Raw genomic sequence first — 8,827 nt, forward strand, 5'->3', positions numbered from 1 at the left:
AAAACGTCCCAAAACCAGTTTCACCCTTAAGTCCATGGACACCCCAGTTGTTAGACTCGTATACGAACGTTTATGTGGATGGTGCGTGTTGTGACAATGGCGGTGTACGACCCCCCTCAGGTATAGGAGTTTGGTTCGGCCCAGATCATCCCCTCAACGTTTCACGAAGATATAGAGGTAGACAAACAAACAACGCACCCGAAATCGAAGCAGCAGCCACCGCCGTCCAACAAGCAAAGAAGGGCGGCATAAACAGATTAAGAATTAAAACTGACTCAATGGTTCTTGTCCAAGGAATAACAGAATGGGTTCCAAAATGGCAAACCAAGACAAAAAGGAACCTATTAATGGACCTAAACCTTCCTTATTGTGATTCTTCCACCTCCCCTGATTCCTCAGGCAATGAAGAAGATAACCCCAACAATTGTGCTCATTTAAACCCACCAAACATTTTACATCAATGGACAGAACCTTTGACTTACAAACGAGACAACTACGCCCACTTTATTTCCGAAGACTGTGAACCCATTGACCCCATTGTGAAACTTTTAGTGGCAACCGAAAAGATCGACTTACAGGAGATAAGAGACAGTAAACCAATTAAAGGACAGGTGTACGTCACTATCTGTGGACGCTATAAGGTATTCTCAATTATTGTAAAAAAGCGACATTTTGACGAAATCAATTGGAATGACGTAATCACTGGGCTAACCAACTTGAGACATACTTTGACCTTAGACAATCAGAAACATTGCCGAATGGCCAATTCGGGTGACCTTCTAGGAGCACTCTCTCAAAATAAAATGACGGAGCTTTTATCAGGAATGCGGAAACTTGAAAGCATCTTTGGGGTAAAACAACTTACGACTTCCGGATACCGCCCTCAAACTAACAGAGCGTTGGAGAGAAGACATATTGAATTGACAGATTATATTAATCACTACGCTCAAGATTTTGACGATTGGGTTCGTCTACTTCCTTTTGCCATCCAATACGTCGGTTCATGAAGCTACTAATCTAACCCCATTCGAGTTAGTTTTTGGACGAGTAGCCCGGATCCCTTCCTCCCTACCACTTGGACCAGAATTAGAAACCTATGGTTCATACCTAAAGGATCTTGTGGTCCGATTGCACGAACTTCAGAATCTGGCAGCCGACAAGCTTAAAGGAGCAAAACAACGCTCCAAAGAATTTTATGACCGAAAGTCAAGACCATTGAAGGTCAAGGTTGGCGACCAAGTCTATACCTATAAAGAGGCCAGGACGAACAAGTTCGACAATCGAGCTAATGGTCCGTACACTGTTGTAGGTTAACCCAAAATAATAATGTCGTTTTAGAAGATGACAATGGCGAAAGATTCGCCAAACACAAAGACAAGGTGATGATTACCTATCTCTAACTATCACCTTCACAAAAAAATTTGCTATTAATATACATTACAATGTTTGTAGAAAAGATGTACTTGGCACAATACTTAGTCATTTTGCACCTCTCCAACTCACTGATCGTGAAGGCGCAGATCAATCCAATCCCAATAGGACCAATTGACGGTCCCGGATACCAGATTACCCCACTTGACATAAGTAGTGGGATATATTACGAATATTTGGGAGAAGTAAGAAGGTCAGTCAGTAATTGGAGGATCAGCATCTTCCTGGACATCGGCAAACAAGTGAGGCATTTCGAGGATTTTAATTACAAACTGAACGACGTGAAGCAGCAATGCTTTCCAAGAGAAGAATGGTGCGGAGTCCGAATCGAGTCATTTCCCTGGGAGGACCGATGGGAGATAGCTGCAGACCTACAACGAGAAATTCAGCGGCAAATAGAAGAACTAGAAATAACACGCCAGAATCTTCCTATATTGGTATCATCACATTTTCGAGCTCGACGCAGTGTTCCTCTTTTTTGATTCCTTGGAAAGACTGCAGGACCCACAGCTGGTGTACTAAACTACGAAGATGGTGAACATTACGAAGCAGTTATGCAGGAATTGAATGAAGCACAAGCAAACTTATCACACCTTGTTGGAAAGCAGACACATGTGGTTAGGTCTCAATTAGAAAGTCTGCATAGTCAGGTGCAACATCACGACGAAGTCTTGCAGGAACTACACCAATCTTTCGACACCCTGAATAAGGAACTAAATGTACAATTTAAACATTCTGAATTCCAAGAATACTCCAAACTCCAGGACAAAACACTGGCTGACATAAAATTGGGACTTGATCATAACATTCGAACGACGACAACAATGCTAGACGCAGTTCACGATGCTAGAAGAGGACATCTTCATCCTGGAATTTTATCTTCAGAACAATTGGGACCTATCGTCAACGACATCAGAAATAACGCCACTGATGTTATTTTCCCCATACCTGGACCCAAGGTCAGCGTTGACGAATTGATTTAAGTAGCCACAACCAGTATTCTATGCGAGGACCACAAAATCAAAATTTTGATAGACATTCCTCTCCTGGAACAAGATAAATATGCAGCATTCAAACTACATCCACTACCAACCCTTCAAGGTGAATTTGGAAACGGATCCGCCAGGGCATACGTGAATCCTACATACGATTACTTAATCGTTGACAAAGAGCAAAGAACCTATCTCCTGCTTAAAAATGAAGATTGGGAAAATTGTAGAACAACGACATCGTTCCATGCATGTTTGAAAGGATTACCCATTTACGACCTTTAGAATAGACCAATCTGTGAGGTATCGCTGATGACCAATCCCACGGACTAAGTACTAAGATCCTGTGATATCCGAATTACTTCAAGTCTGGAATCTTTTTGGAAACTTTAGCAGCCTGGCTTTATTCCTTGGCCAAACCGAAAGTGTTACTAATTATCTTCCACTCTGCTTATCCGATCAAAATAAATGTCACAGGCACTGGGATAATAAGGTTACCCCCAGGATGTTCAGCAAAAACAAAAGATATAACCATCCCAGCAACAGCAACTCAGATAGGCCAAACGGAAATCCTATACGAATCCGAGTTACATCTGGATCTAAAACGGATTTCAAGTGTATTTTCTACCTATTCCCATTTAACGACTACGATGGAAGTTGAAGAGAGCAGCCGAACAAAATCAAGGATTCCCAGTTTCGAGACCAACTCCAAAACTCTAGAAGAATTGGAACAAAAGTTAGAGGATTTTGCGATGCAGCGTAAATGGAAGTACCATTAGTCCATTCTTGTTTATGGATCATTTGGAGCATTGATTCTTCTCAGCATCGTCACTCTTCTTCTCCTGTGTAGAAACTCGATCACTAGAAAGATCAACATTGTCACTAACAAAATCAAATTAAAAAAAGATGAAGTTGACCCCGTTTTAGAAGCAGGCTATAGGAAGAAGAACCAAGGCGAATACACATATGTTCAAAGATCTAAGAAAATCCCATCAACATCAGTGAATTTAGAACAAGGAGCAGAATTCCTGGAGATGACCTCAACAGCTGACGAACCTGTGTCACGCCGGCAAACATCAACTCTTGAAACAACTGAGAATCCTATATCAACAACCCGATCCTGACAATTAAATTTCGAAAACTTCAGGATCCTGGAAGAAACATCCTCAACCACATCATCAACATCGACCAACAGCGTCAATTTATCAGCGAAGAACTACTTGAAAAGGGTAATTGTATTACCCATACAAAAACTTCAACCAGTCTAGTTGACAAACAAAAGAGCGCGCTATGTACACAATGTACCCATATATATATATGAGAGATTCTTTTTCAATCGCCCCAGCCCAAAAAGTCAATGTTCTGGGATTGGCTTCATACTTTGGTAAATTCTTGTCCTATATGATAGTAATAAATCCCTAAAATATAAACTCATTAAAAAAATATTTGTAGAAAGTAGAGGGGGTTGAAGTTTTGACGTTAAGGGTAACATTGTCATTTTCAAATCCGTATAACTATGACAAAAGTTAATGGATTTTAATTTATCTATAATGAATTTTAATGCATTTTTCACGTACTTTTCAAAAATATATACAAAATTTGAAAAAAAATTTTTTGACCCCTTTTTTTTCAAAATCAACACTTATTTTTCGATTTTCACCCCTTCGGGTATTTTTTTTTTATTTTCATTGGAAAGCTGAGGTTTTTTCCCATGAGCTATGTAAATATGAAAATGGGACAACAATAATTTTGTGAGAAACAGAATATTAAAGTAGGCGGTGCCGATAAGGGTGCAGTTAAGGGTAACAATGTCATTTTCAAATCCGTATAACTATGACAAAAGTTAATGGATTTTAATTTATCTATAATGAATTTTAATGCATTTTTCACGTACTTTTCAAAAATGTATACAAAATTAAAAAAAAAATTTTTTGACCCTGTTTTTTTCAAAATCAACCCTTATTTTTCGATTTTCACCCCTTCGGATATTTTTTTTTTTTTTTTTATTTTCATTGGAAAGCTGAGGTTTTTTCCCACGAGCTATGTAAATATGAAAATGGGATAACAATAATTTTGTGAGAAACAGAATATTAAAGCAGGCGGTGCCTACCTAAATCCTCGAAGATGATCTTTAGGTATACCCCTTATCGGCACCGCCTACATTAATATTCTGTTTCTCACAAAATTATTGTTGTCACATTTTCATATTTACATAGCTCATGGGAAAAAACCTCAGCTTTCCAATGAAAATAATAAAAAAAAAAAAATACCCGAAGGGGTGAAAATCGAAAAATAAGGGTTGATTTTGAAAAAAAGGGGTCAAAAAATTTTTTTTATAAATTTTGTATACATTTTTGAAATGTACGTGAAAAATGCATTAAAATTCATTATGGATAAATTAAAATCCATTAACTTTTGTCATAGTTATACGGATTTGAAAATGACAATGTTACCCTTAACGTCAAAACTTCAACCCCCTCTACTTTCTACAATTTTTTTTTAATGAGTTTATATTTTAGGGATTTATTACTATCATATAGGACAACAATTTACCAAAGTATGAAGCCAATCCCAGAACATTGACTTTTTGGGCTGGGGCGATTGAAAAAGAATCTCTCATATATGACTAAAGTTTTTTTTTGGTTTAATTTTTCTTATTTGTTTAGTTTTGCCTTGTTTTTTTTTTAATTTTTTAATTACTTTTTTTTGCTGGAAAACCTACGGTCGATATCTCTAGTCAATTTCAGCACCGTCGGGACAGGTCCTAGCACATTCTCATGTAAAAGAACAGAGAACTCTCGTAGAGGGAGGCTTACGTGGTCTAACTGCCGAACTGCCACTTGGGCCGCCCTCAATATTTTGCCAGACATCCTTTCCTACCACGTTGTCAAAGGACTGGATGCAAATGTGCTCTAATGAGACATCATCACCTGTCTAATGAGTTGTGGGAGTTTTGCGTCAGTGCCTGGTTGATGGAGAAATCGATCGTGGAAAACAATGTAAAAATGCGTGACAGTGTTAGCGGGTGAATTTCACCCGATATTATTATAATTGTTGTTATCTTCGGCAGTTTCGATACATATCACTACAATTTTTCCTGAAACCAGAAATGATAAAATGATTTTACTTACCGTGTGATGAATTATCAGTTGCTAAATGCTCCCCTCAGTTTTAGTCTCAAACGAAAAGATTGTAATTAAAGAAAAACAAGTTGTAAATTCAGATGTTCATTACATGAACATTTTGCTTCCTTTTTACGATCAGCAAAAAAATTTGCTTCCTCGTGGAGAAAGCAAAATTTTATTGCCAAAACGTGATTTTGATTTTTTAACTTTCATTAATTCTTTAAATTTACCTCAAATGTATACTTTATATATATCGATCGATTCGTCTTGACGTAAGTAATACAATTATTTCATATATCAAAAAAAAATATATCAAAATATAAAACTTTAATTTAAAAAAACACAAAATTTTATAGCCAATATGTGAATTTTTGATTTTCTAACTTTCATTAATTCTTTAAATTTACCTCAAATGTATACTTTATATATATATATCAATCGATTCGTCTTGACGTAAGGAATACGATTTTATTATATATAACCAGGGACTGTCACTGTCATCGTGTCGTATTGAGTTGAGGACACGAACACTTTTAAAAAAATTAAATGTGTCAGTTTCTTGACAAAAACATCAAAATTTTTTTTAAGTTGGCAATCCTCAACACGAACACTTTAACCGAATACGATTTATTTTGTTCAAATAAGTGTGATTTAAATAATTGTAGTTATTTAAATAAAAGATACATATTTTTTTGGACCAAATAAAAAATGTTTGATAAAAGTAAATATTTTTCAAATTACTTTGAATTACTTGAATGTTAAATCAAATAATTTTTTTCTATTGTGTGTTTTTAACAGTATTTAATAAAATTAAAATATTATTATATTTTAATGTTTAAATAAAAAAAAATATTATTATTATATTTTAATGTTTTTCATATTTTTAATAAAAATGTATGTTCTGAAAATAAAGTATTTTGTTTTTAAATATAACAAAATAAATTTGCGAGCACCAGGTCAAGAAAAGCGATCTTCATCAGGCATATATGTGACCGCGTCTGATAAAAGGGTGTTATCGACCAAAAAATCAATTTTTTTTATGACGGTTTCTTATAGTTTAAGGTCCTAAAAATGCAATGCAACAAGTCCCAAATGTTAAAAAAAATTTTTTCATTTGTTTAAACAAATTTAAAAAAAAATTTTTTTTCTAAAAAGTTTTTTAATGACAATTTTTAGTAATTCTAAGACAAAAATCACTCTTGGTATTTTTGTTTAAAATAAAAAATTAAAAACTTATGAATTTTTCAAAACTGAAAAGTACATGTTTTCGTTCTCAAGTTTTTGATATAACTGTCTCTATGTAAGTAGAATATGTGCTTCTATATTTTTCCAAAATAAGATATTTTTATTTTATTGTGTGTAATATAAATTAAAAGTAATAATTAATTTAATTGTTTAAACTTATTTTTTATTTAAAAAATTTTATTATTAGAATTAAATTCACTAATAAAATAATTTAAAAATTTTCTACTTACATGGAATACCTGACAAACAACCACGGTTGTCCAAGTGCAAAAAATATTTTTTAAAACCTTATATATGAATGTCATAACCATAAACAAAAAATTCGACCTGAATTCTCGAAGATGACCCTTAAGTATACCCGTCATCGGCGACCTGGTTGTCCAAGTCTTCAGGATATTTTCCCAAACCTGGAATATGAATGCCAAAACCATTAACAAAAAATTTGAGCTTAATTCTCGTAGATGATCTTTAAGTATACCCATCATCGGCATCCTGGTTCTGTAGGTAAAGAAAACCATGGATGGTTGTTTGACAACCATTCGGTTGTCAGTTCTAAAGGTGCAAAAAAAATTTCAGACATCTAGGACATCAGGAAGTTGTTTAAATTAAATTTTAAAATTTCATATTTTTACATTTGCAAAACAAATTGCTTATAACAATAACACTGATGCTCAAAAAATTATTTAACCATAAAAATCGTGTTCAGCATAAAAAAATACATAAGGAACACCTATTTAGATCCTTTGAAATATAAAATGGTTCAAGAAATCCATTTTAATTGGTAGTAAAACTTTAGACGCGTTTTTCTCGAAAAGTTGATTTTGGTAGATAGCACCCTTTTCTCAGACGTGGTCACATATGTGTACACATGTATAATGTGAAAGCAACAGAAAGAGAGACATCCCTGGCGGATAGGTTGTGCGCTTAGCCGACGTTTAAACGTCGGGAAAGCGTCGGGGAGCCGACGTTTTGTTTTTTTGATTATTTTTACAGTTTAAATATAAAAATAAGGTTGGGTAAGTATTAGAATATATAGAAAAAGTGTTCATGAATAAATAGATACCCTATTTATATTGGATTATTGAAAAGTAAGTGAAAAAAAAATTATTTCAAGTAAAGTATATTTTCATGAAAATGGTAAAGATTTTGTCTATATTTAAACAAAAAAAAAGTAAATATAGAGAAATAATAAGTAAAATGTAATAAAAAATAGTGGAAAAATGTAATTATATTATTGAAAAATAAAATTATCATTGAATAATTATTAATATTAAATGATTAATACATCTAAAATAATGTGTATTGTAACAGTATACATATACCGACAGCAAATCGCAAGTTGGTAGGGTGCACCGACAGATGGCAGTATTTAAGCCATTTAAATATATAATGTAAAGAAATCAGATTCCTAATAGAATTGCTTTCAAAATTACCAACACGAAATAAATAATAATTATTATAAACAATAATAATAATAATAATAATAATAATAATAATAGAAATAATAATAATAAAATTAAATTACAATTATTATTAACAATAAATATCAATAATTTTTTTTAAATTTAATTAATAACATTAAAACTTTTTTCCAGAGGGTTATAGAAGGCGCTGATTTCGAATTTTTCATTTACACAAAAATTGAAATTGGTGAATTGACATATTATGAAAATTTAAATATTTCCATTCAATCTCATCACTATGGGGTTATAGATGGCGCTATTATCGAATTTTTTATTGACTAAAAAATTCAAACTGGCGGATTGAAAAAATTTTAAACTTTAATTATGTCCATTCCATCACATTACTTTGGGGTTATAGAGGGCGCTGATTTTAAATTTTTTATTTATTAAAAAATTAAAAATGGCGGATTTAGAAATTATAAAGTTTAATTAATTCCATTCAATCTCATAACTATGGTGTTTTAAAAACATGCAAAAAAGAAATTCTAAAAATCTCGTTTAGATTTTTTGATACAGGGGGTACCAGTTTCAAAAAATTGTTTCCAGAAAAATGAGTTTAAAGTTTATGTTCACA

Source organism: Leptopilina boulardi, unplaced genomic scaffold (genome assembly GCF_019393585.1).
Source record: "Leptopilina boulardi isolate dan_hultmark-lab unplaced genomic scaffold, ZJU_Lbou_2.1 LbouV2_149, whole genome shotgun sequence".
NCBI lineage: Eukaryota > Metazoa > Arthropoda > Insecta > Hymenoptera > Figitidae > Leptopilina > Leptopilina boulardi.